General features: G+C 41.1%; 1 protein-coding gene across 2 annotated transcripts in view; it reads left to right on the top strand.

Annotated features, from left to right (window-relative positions):
• The first annotated feature begins 1168 nt into the window (after positions 1-1168).
• The window catches only part of ETS1 (ETS proto-oncogene 1, transcription factor), a 129891-nt gene continuing 121492 nt past the window's right edge, over positions 1169-9567 (top strand). Inside the window, exon 1 of one of the 2 annotated variants that reach the window (XM_044258188.1) lies at positions 1169-1252. The gene's annotated coding sequence lies outside the window, so the exon portion shown is untranslated. Of the gene's footprint in view, positions 1264-9567 lie in introns of both variants that reach the window. The other variant, XM_044258189.1, reaches the window with a different exon arrangement.

Raw genomic sequence — 9567 nt, 5'->3', positions numbered from 1 at the left:
CTTTTAGGATAAAACTCTTAAATTAAGCAGCCAAATAATGACTTTTCTTTTTTTTTTTTTAATTATTATTATTATTTTTTAAGCAGATTTTTTTAAAAGGATTTTATTTATTTATTTGAAAGACAAAGATAACAAGTAGGCAGAGAGGCAGGCAGAGAGAGAGGAGGAAGCAGGCTCCCTGGCTGAGCAGAGAGCCTGATGCGGGGCTCAATCCTAGGACCCCGGGATCATGACCTGAGCCGAAGGCAGAGGCTTTAACCCACTGAGCCATCCAGGCGCCCCCAAATAATGACTTTTCAAAAAAATTTTTCTCTTAACAAAATAACCATATTCCTAAAAATGATTTTACATGAATACAACATTCTTACCGTGGTTCTGAATATGTGAATAAAAGAAGCTGTATATTTTCACCTAAAACAAATGTATGATTTTCACACTGCTCACATTTGCTCTAAATGGGAAATATATGAACATTTCTGTCCTTTAATTGCTGTGCCAGAGTCAGGACCACTGAAACTAATCTATTTTAGACATCAGCTAAGACCAGACTTACATGAATAGGGTATTTTAATTTTATTTTTAAGAATTCCCAGTGCTCCGTTCCATATTATTATTTCCTTCTCCTTAGGAAACATCACATTTCACATCAGGTTAACAGAGCTAAATAAACCAGAGCAGGTGAATGTTTGGTAGATATCCTGTTTTCTGACAGCCTTGGGGGACCTGATTCTACAGCAAGCTTTCCATTTCCAGACCCCTTGTCTAGGTTAATGGGACTCCATTGAATCCATGAATATTCACATATTCAGTAGAAGGTAAATCTAATGCATCAGCAGAGGATGAGACAGGTTATCCCACTAAGCTGGTTCCCTTTGGCTCATCTCCCTCCCCGTTACTCTCCATGGCTGCATTATATTTAATTGAAGGATAATTTGAAGGATAGAAAATAAGGTGTGACTCGGTGTGACCCCAGCCAGTAACAACATTTGCTTTTCCACCTAGACCAAAGAGCCTGTTCCCATGTCTGCCTCCACGTTGTCAAGGGCTTGGGGCACACTGCCTTTTTTCCCAGCTTTCCCGGACTTGACCACACCCCCCAATTTAAGGAGGCAGCTCTATTAGAAACATTATGGTCTTTGCATCCTCTATAGCCATCAAGCGGAGGATTCCTGCAGGTAGTTGGAAAGAGACCACAGACACTGAGGGAAGCTCACTCAGGACCTTTTCTTCACCCAGGCTCTCCGGCAAAGTAGTAAGTGAAGTGTGAGTTTCTGCCTAAAACTTTGCTCCTTTCCTTTCCGCTCCCCACCCCTTTTTTTGTTTCATTCTGGGGATTTAAACAGTGAATTGATGGGGACTTTCAGGATACAGGCGGGTTTTCTCTTTCTCTTTTCACATTTTCCGATATTTTCCATTCAATTACTTAATAACAATTTTCAAAAATACTTCTTAACATTCTTAAAATAGTCTGAAATCAAGAGTGTTTCACTCTTCTCCCTGCTTAATAAAAGCAAAATCACACACGTTTTAGAGACTCGCAGATTACTTGTCAGAACTCTGAATTTTCCTCGCATATTGGAGTAGCTCCAAAGAAATAAAGCTGTAGTTAAACATAGAAATTCCTTTTTTTTCTCTTTTACTCCTACCAAACCTATTGCTTTTTTTTTTTTTTCCTGCCTCGCAGCTTACTGAATTTTTGTAGAGAGGAAATCGCCACAGGTTTGACTCTTGCAAGTCAAACTAGCCAGTTTGTTTTGTGGTGTTCTTGTTTTTCTGTTTTGTGTTTTTTTGGTGTTTTCCCCTGTTTTGTGACTCCAGTTCTCCCATGTTCTGCCTGTTTTGGGGGCTGTAGCTGAGACAGGGTGAGTCGCAAAGTCACGGGGCTTTTCTCCTCTCCCCCGCAGAGCTGGACTTCATTGGCGATGCTACGGAACCACAAGGGGTATGGGTGGCCATTCCCTTGCACTGGGTGATTTTATCCTGCATTGCTACTCTGTGGCTTCTCATCTGCTGTTAACAAGCCCCCGTTACCCCACCTTTTAAAGCAGCCTTAAACATGGACGAACTGTCCAAAAAGATTCTGGGTTATTGAGATCAAGGCATTCACTTGTAGCTTTTCCTTACTGCCTTTTGGGTAAGATTTTTTAAATTTTAAACCATTTCCCCCCCTTATTTCATACCATTGCTGGGCAACTGAAAAGAGACATATCACCAAAACAACAGGAAAAAGCCTCTAAAATGATAACCCTGGCAAATTCCTCATGATTTGTAAAATGACTCTTCATCTGTCGTGGCTCCGGATTGTGTCGTCTCCTTATCTAAAAACAAACCTTCCCCTTCTGCAGGCAGGGACTATGCATGGAGGGTTGGCAGGGTGGCCACTGTTGCTGTTGAGATTCTTACTTACCTGTTATTGTTCCTAAATGGAGGGAAGGGACAGCTAATGAGTTAATGTCTGCAAAGTGCTTTGAAGATGAAAGGCCCTTTTCATGTGTTCAGTATTGTAGTTATTAATATTAATATTTGAAGAAGCATGCTGTTTCTAATTGTAAATCAACAACTCCCATCCTTGCCAACTCAGTAGTGAAAAAACAAACAGTCAAAAAAAAAATCAGCCACACAGCGTCTTCCGTCCTGGTTCCGTTGCTGAGGAGGAGGGAGGCAGAGTCTGATTACAGGCTCCTTGCACCCACACGCTAGTAGAGGGGCTGCAAGGTCCAAGAGTAGAGTCTGGAAGAAGGTGGGCAAAAGGTGTCCTCCTTCAACACCTGGTAATGCCTGACCCTGGAGAGCTGGGTGAGAACATGGACCTGGGCCAGTTGCCTGCCTCAGATTATAATGAAGTTCAAGGGCGAGCAGGGTCAGAACTGGAACCAGCTGCTGGATTTGGCATCAAGAATGTGGATGTACATTTGGGTCCCGTTAGGGATTGGCTTGGTAACGGAGAACAGGTATTTAACCTGACTGTTCTTAAAATGTGAATGATGATTTGTGCCTCACCTATTCCACAAAGATGAGAGAACAGGAGTAAACAGCATAGAGAGTGAAAGTTCCAATTCTGTTGAGGGGCGGTCCTAAGTAATATTGTAACAAGTTGGGTGTGTGGGTGCAGGTCCCTGGGGGAGGGGGAGGCAGAAGACAGATGAATGGTAGGGAAACAAATGATTAGCCCTGACACTCCTCTCTTTGATTATACCCAGAGCCTCAGTGTATGCCTGAATTTCTTACTGAGAATTCCCATTCTGGTGTACCTCCTGATTTTATTTATTGATGAACAGATCTGTTTTCCACAGCGACTCTCCTTTTCTAATTACGCATTGAAAATTCCCATTTCTGCAGCAAACAGCCGAAGGAAGGGTGACATCCCAGAAGCTGGGACACATACCCGCCCCCGCCCCCGCTTTCTTTCTTTCTTTATGGAAATTAAAAAGTATTTGGTATTTGAACAAACTGAATGTGGTATGCAACAATTTAGTGGCGTTGGAGGTAAATTTTGTGAGTTTTCAATCCTCGGAAAACTCAGATCCGAAAACAACTCATTTTGTGTCTTTTCATCTCCTTCGTCCCTGCTCCACTGAAAATGTAGCTTTAGGGAACTCCAGCTTTTAATCTGGATTATTCTCCGAGTATCACACCTGGTTTCCTTCACTTTCCCCGCCAGGAGGAAAATAATTCCTAATATTTTTCTAGCACTTAGTATGCTTGGAGGTCCTTACTGAGTGCTTTGCACAGACTACTTCATTTAACCCACATCGAAGTATTTGAGGTGGGCACCCTTGTTATTCCATTTAACAGCTGAAGACCCTGAGCTTGGTGATATGACCAATGTAGAGTAGGACCCGGTTAGAACCTAGGGGCTGTGAGTCCAGACCTTGGGGCTGGCACTGTATTGCAAAGCAACCTTCATAGCTTTCAGATACGGACACGAGTTTAGGCTGAATTCTTCTGCTCTGACTCATGATTTGCTCTTATTTGGGAGAATACTATGGAATAGGCCTCTTTTCCAAAGGGGAATCTGCAGATCGACCATTCGTTGTCAGAGAGATCCTGACCATTAGAAAAGTTAAAGGTCTAGTTAACCAGATCAGCGTATCTCTCCTCCGGTGTCTCTTGGGACAAATATCGATTGAATTTCTGTGTTGTCTCCAGCCTTGTGTTGGGTGATGTAACAGATACTGAAGGAATAATAATGGATGTTCCATTTCTAAGATCAACATAATTTTATTTTAGGAGGCAAGGTCTTACCTGAAAAGAAGTTGAAAATAAAAGACAATATGAATGCTAAGCTATGTGACACAGTCTATGAGTGTCTGGGGACCTCAGATAGCAAGAAATCATGTCTGGAGCAGGGAGTGACATCTATTTCTGATCAATTTTGTTTCTAATAGAAGAGGATAGATTTGATATTCCAGTTGACTAAGGGCTGCTGCTGTCTCAAGAACTTAGAGGAGAAGGCTGGGGTAGTACTCACTAGGAGAGTCAAGAAACGACCTCTTGGTGAAGATGTCAAAAAATATTCTCAATGGGAGAAGTAAAATCTAGAAATTTTCAAGTGATGTGGAAAAGTAGAATACCCCCCCCAGAATTTTAGCCTTTTTTTGTATTTAAATTTTTTGACCTTTCATTTGGAAATCATCTCCAATGCCTCAGAAGTCGCAAAACACAAACCGCAAACACAAACCGGAGAGTTTCCAAAAGTGTTAGGACATTTAAAATTGTGAAAAATACAATGCAAATTATTTTCCTTCATCATCTTTTGGTGCCCCTGGTGACCTTTTAAACGAAAGGATTCCTGTTAATGGGGAGAGAACAGCTATGGCAGTTTCTTGACATTCGAGGCTAAGTAACGATAACCACAGGTTCTTAGGAAAGGCTAGAAGGCTTGTCAGACGTGCCCATGCTCAGGCACAGGGCTTTGGGGGCAGGGACAGGTCCTGAGCCGCATGTGTTTCCCTGGCCAGGTTTGTATTGTCGCTAAGCTAAAAATCGAACTTCTGCTCAGCCTGTGCTACAGATGTCTTTTTGCCTGATCCTCAGGGGGCCCTGCCCCCTCAACACCTGCTTTGTTGTAATCACTCATGAACTTAACCAAGTTTGTCCAGACGCTTCTTTGCTCCTCCAACCGAGGTCCTTTGGGCCACAACATCAGCATCACGTGGGATCTCGCTGGAAATACAGACCTTCCGCCTGTACCTCAGACCTGCTGACTCAGGCTTTGCATTGTAACGCGATTCCCAGGTGATTCCTATGCAAATCAGTTGGGGGAAGCGCAGCTCTAGAGGAAAAAAACAGAACACACACACACAAGAAAATTAAAATACGTGAACGAACAAAAACTCTTGAGTATTTTGTGTAGCAGCTTACTACGTCCTTATGTTTGTATCTAGTTGCTAAAGTGTTACTCCACCAAAGATAGACATTTAAGTCAAAAAAATTTCGGTCTGACTCGAGAGGCTACAATACCTCCCCCTTTGTGCCTTGCAGTCTCTCACTGAGTTTGCTCCTCACAGTAAGAAAAATGCTTACTTCTCGGTTTTATGCATAACAATGGTACAAATAGACTACTATTCAACAGAAATTGTGGCTCTTTTCTCCAGGGAAATTCTTAACTAATGCCTACTCAACCTCTGCTTACGGAAGGGAATCCTTTTCTGATTATTTAAATGCAAGTCCTTTAGAAAAAGGGACAAGGGATTTAGGCCATCTGGGTTCTAGCTCTAATACCTGAATGAATAGCGTCTGCTCCTTTGGGCATTAAAAATAATAATTAATAAAAGCCACTATGACTATGAAAGTATGAATGTTTACTAATGCCAGGCCTTATGACAAGACAGCAATAAATAAGAACCACTATTTGTTGACCATTTTATCATGCATAAAGCACTCTGCTAAGCACGTTTATTTTATCCAACCCTTCTCAATGATCCCGAAAGGATGGGTATTATTACCTCCAATTGATAGTTGAGGAATCTGAGACTTTGTGAGCTTAACAAACCTGCCCTTGGCCATAGGCTCAGTGAGGAGCTGCCAGTTCACCCACAGTCTGTAACTCCAGAACTCTTAGGTGCTGATAAACTTAACCTCTCTGAGCCCAGTGTATTCAAACAAAGCATGATGGTCACCTCCAAAGTTGATTAAATTTGCAAAGTCCCTCTTTCTGCAAGAAGGGCAGCAAGCTGTTGAACATTATATTCAGAAAATTTGAACCTTACAGTTCATGCCTCTATTCATTGGGCAGTAAAACAAATAAAACAACTCTGTGAAAATCTCCATCTGACATAGTCCCAAGAAGTTGCTTGCTGGATTTGAGAGATCTGAGGCAACTGGTCTCCTTTGGTTCAGTTTGAAAAGGGCATTATTCAAATCTATCCTGATCCCCTTTCATGTCCTCTTGGTAGCTACCCCTGTTCATGATGTCTTTCAGTCTTGTTGAGAGCTTCTTAGGAGCCCACACCATCTCCATATTCTAGATTATATCCAATGTGCTCTCCATGCTGTGAGTAAAAAAGTAATTATTTAAAATTCTAGGCTCTTTAGGGATTTCTTTGGCAGCATCCATTGGGTTAGAGGTGACATTTTTAGTCTTGCAGATCTTCTTTGGATTTGACTTGGCCAAGAATCTCATATAATGTGACCTCCACTATATCTGTCATTGTGAAGCAGCGAGTACTTAAAGTCATTTCTCTAGCTTGCTCTTTTTTGTTTCTAGTTTCTTAGTAAGAAACAATTTAAATTTATCGATTCACTATTCATAGATAACTATGATGTGCATGGTGGCCAACTGTGATCATTTGCTGAATTTCGTGGTTAAATACAGCATTTGAGGAATGACATTTGAAGATGAGGCTGTGGGCACTTTTACTGTAAAATAGGGTACTGTTACCCTCAGTCTCCCAGAGGATGTTCCCACATGAAGCCTGATTGCCCAGAAAAAAGTAGAGTGCCAGTTTCTGCTAGGTTTCAGGGATTGGGATTGATATCGTGTTCATAAATTCCTTGCATTTAAGAGCAGGCAGGTTTGGATGTATCCCTTGATGTCTATGAGAAGCAACTCCGCTCTGCCCACTGTTGACAATGCCATTCCAGCAGTGTGACTGGGAAGGATTTGTTTCCATGAGGAGGAAACATAAAATAGTCTATGAGGTACTCCTTATTTCCTAATTGCTATGGTACAACAGACTAAAACCATCTCATATTCTCTCTCTTTTTCAGGACATATTTACGAGTTACTCCTTGAGGAAGGGCAAAACAATATACTCTTGCAATCATTATGATAACATGAGTGTATTTATAGTCTTCCAAGAAAGATTGGTTGAGCTATGTCAATTTATACAGAACTTGAAAGTGTTATGCTTTAGTTAGGAGATGGGGGTGGTTTAGAGAAATAGGAGATGGCTATGAGTCATGTTCATGCCTCTATTCAGGTAAGGTTTGGAGCACTAATTATCAGTGAAGCGGGGGAGAAGTAAGACTGCAATGCTAGCTGTACCCTGAGTGGCTGCTTTGTGCATTTAGTAAGGTGGCCTATTTGGTTTAAGACACAGAAGGCAACAGCACATAAATGAGAACACTGCCTTTATAGGTCAGGGTTGGCCACTTAAAATAAGAAGGAATGTTTACTACTGTAATGTTGAAATACACAGTCAAGACAATGAAGTTCTTAAAAATTTAGGAGCAAGGAGGAGAAACCATCTCCAATCCTTCGAACTATTTTTCTTTTCTCCTTATTGTAATCACAAAGTTTCCTTAGGAAATGATCTAAATACTCTTAAATTTGAGTTCTTGGGGGAATTGAACTTGGCAGCTTTTGTTACCCTGCCAGATCAAAGGAGAGATCTACTAAAATGACTGGAAAAATACCAGTGAGCTACTTATGAGAGTTAAGAGAGAGAATGGTACAATAGATAAACTTGTCAATCTGGTGCATTTGTTAGTTAAAGGAAAATATGATTCTGGGGCACCTGGGTGGCTCAGTTGGTTAAGTGTCTGCCTTTGGCTCAGGTCATGATCCCAGAGTCCCTGAATGGAGTCCTGTGTCAGGCTCCCTGCTCAGTGGGGAGTCTGCTTCTTCCTCCCCTTTCTACCCTTCCTGCTCTCTTGCTCACTCTCTGTCATATAAATAAAAAAAATTTTTTTTTAAAGAAAAATACGATCCTGCATGTAGTGAATATTGAAGAAGTCTAATCTTAGTGTTGCATATGGATACACGTCATCACAGGTGATGGGTCTTTTTGTTGTTGTTTTAGAGATATCTTCACTCTCTTGAGTATATTCAGGCTATGAGACATACTGTTATACGTTCTAACTCTATTTCACGGACAGGTTCTTTCATTCAGTCAACAAACGTGTTGCATGTCTACTATGTAGCATATGAAAAGGCAGTCCCTACTCTCCAGCAGCTCAGGATTGAGGAGCAGAAACAGACATTTATAAAGGAAATACTCTGAACCAAATAGCAAATACCGAAGTAGGAGTATTGATACATTGAGTCCTGTGGAGGAGGGTCGGGAGTGTTCATCTAACTGCCCAAGGTGTTCAGGGAAAGCTTCCCAAAAGAAGGAATGCTCCCTCTGAGTCTTTAAAAACAGATTTTCATGGCATTCATAAAAAAGAAACTCAAACTATTCATTGGAGATTTAAGGTGTTGCCTTGACATGGATGGCAATGTCTTTAGTTTGGCAAAGGTTCTGTTATTTTTCTTTGAATGGATAGTCCTTTTGTCAGTCAAATTCTTTTCCTCCTGCATTCTAGGCCCAAAGGGTGACTTTTTTTTTTTTTTTAAAGACTTTTTATTCATTTATTTGACAGAGAGATTACAAGTAGGCAGAGAGGCAGGCAGAGAGAGGGGGAAGCAGGCTCCCTGCCGAGCAGAGAGCCCAATGTGTGGGGCTTGATCCCAGGACTCTGAGATCCTGACCTGAGCCGAAGGCAGAGGCTTAACCCACTGAGCCACCCAGGCACCCCAAAAGGGTGTCTTTTTAATACAGATTGACAGGAATCCTAAATTCTTGATATTGAATCCTAGTTGCAAATCTATTTAATTTTTGCATAGCAAATTATCTACATTATTTATGTTTCATAGCTTTACTCCACAGTTGAATCCTTCACGTGCCATCTTTATATCTAGCATAGATTGGAACCATGATTCCTGATCTGTGACATTAACAGAAAGGCTGGAGGGTAAGGTCAAAGTTAGAACACAGTGCCGTTGTTGGTGGCTGTGTAATTTTGGCTTCTCTGTTATGGAAGGCACTTTGTACATGTTCCTTGTTCCAACAATACCACTTGTAGGTATTTAATGACAAGAGAAAATATTTTAGAACCTTTATCATGACAAGGAACTCGGACAAGTCAGTTATACAGTAATAAGAGACTCATTAAGTCAAGAATAATGCATACATAGAGCACAATACTCGACAGCCATAAACTTTGGAATGTAGAGTTATATTCCTTGAAGTAGAAAAATGTCCATAACATCATGTTAAATGTCAATGAAAAAAGCAGATAACAACATAGCATGTAGAAAATTATACCGTGAAGGTAAAATTATGATCATGTGTATATGTT

The sequence above is a fragment of the Neovison vison genome, chromosome 7 (assembly GCF_020171115.1).
Source record: "Neovison vison isolate M4711 chromosome 7, ASM_NN_V1, whole genome shotgun sequence".
NCBI lineage: Eukaryota > Metazoa > Chordata > Mammalia > Carnivora > Mustelidae > Neogale > Neogale vison.
Note: the sequence above shows the minus strand (reverse complement) of the source record. Positions and strands in the feature narration are given on the sequence as shown.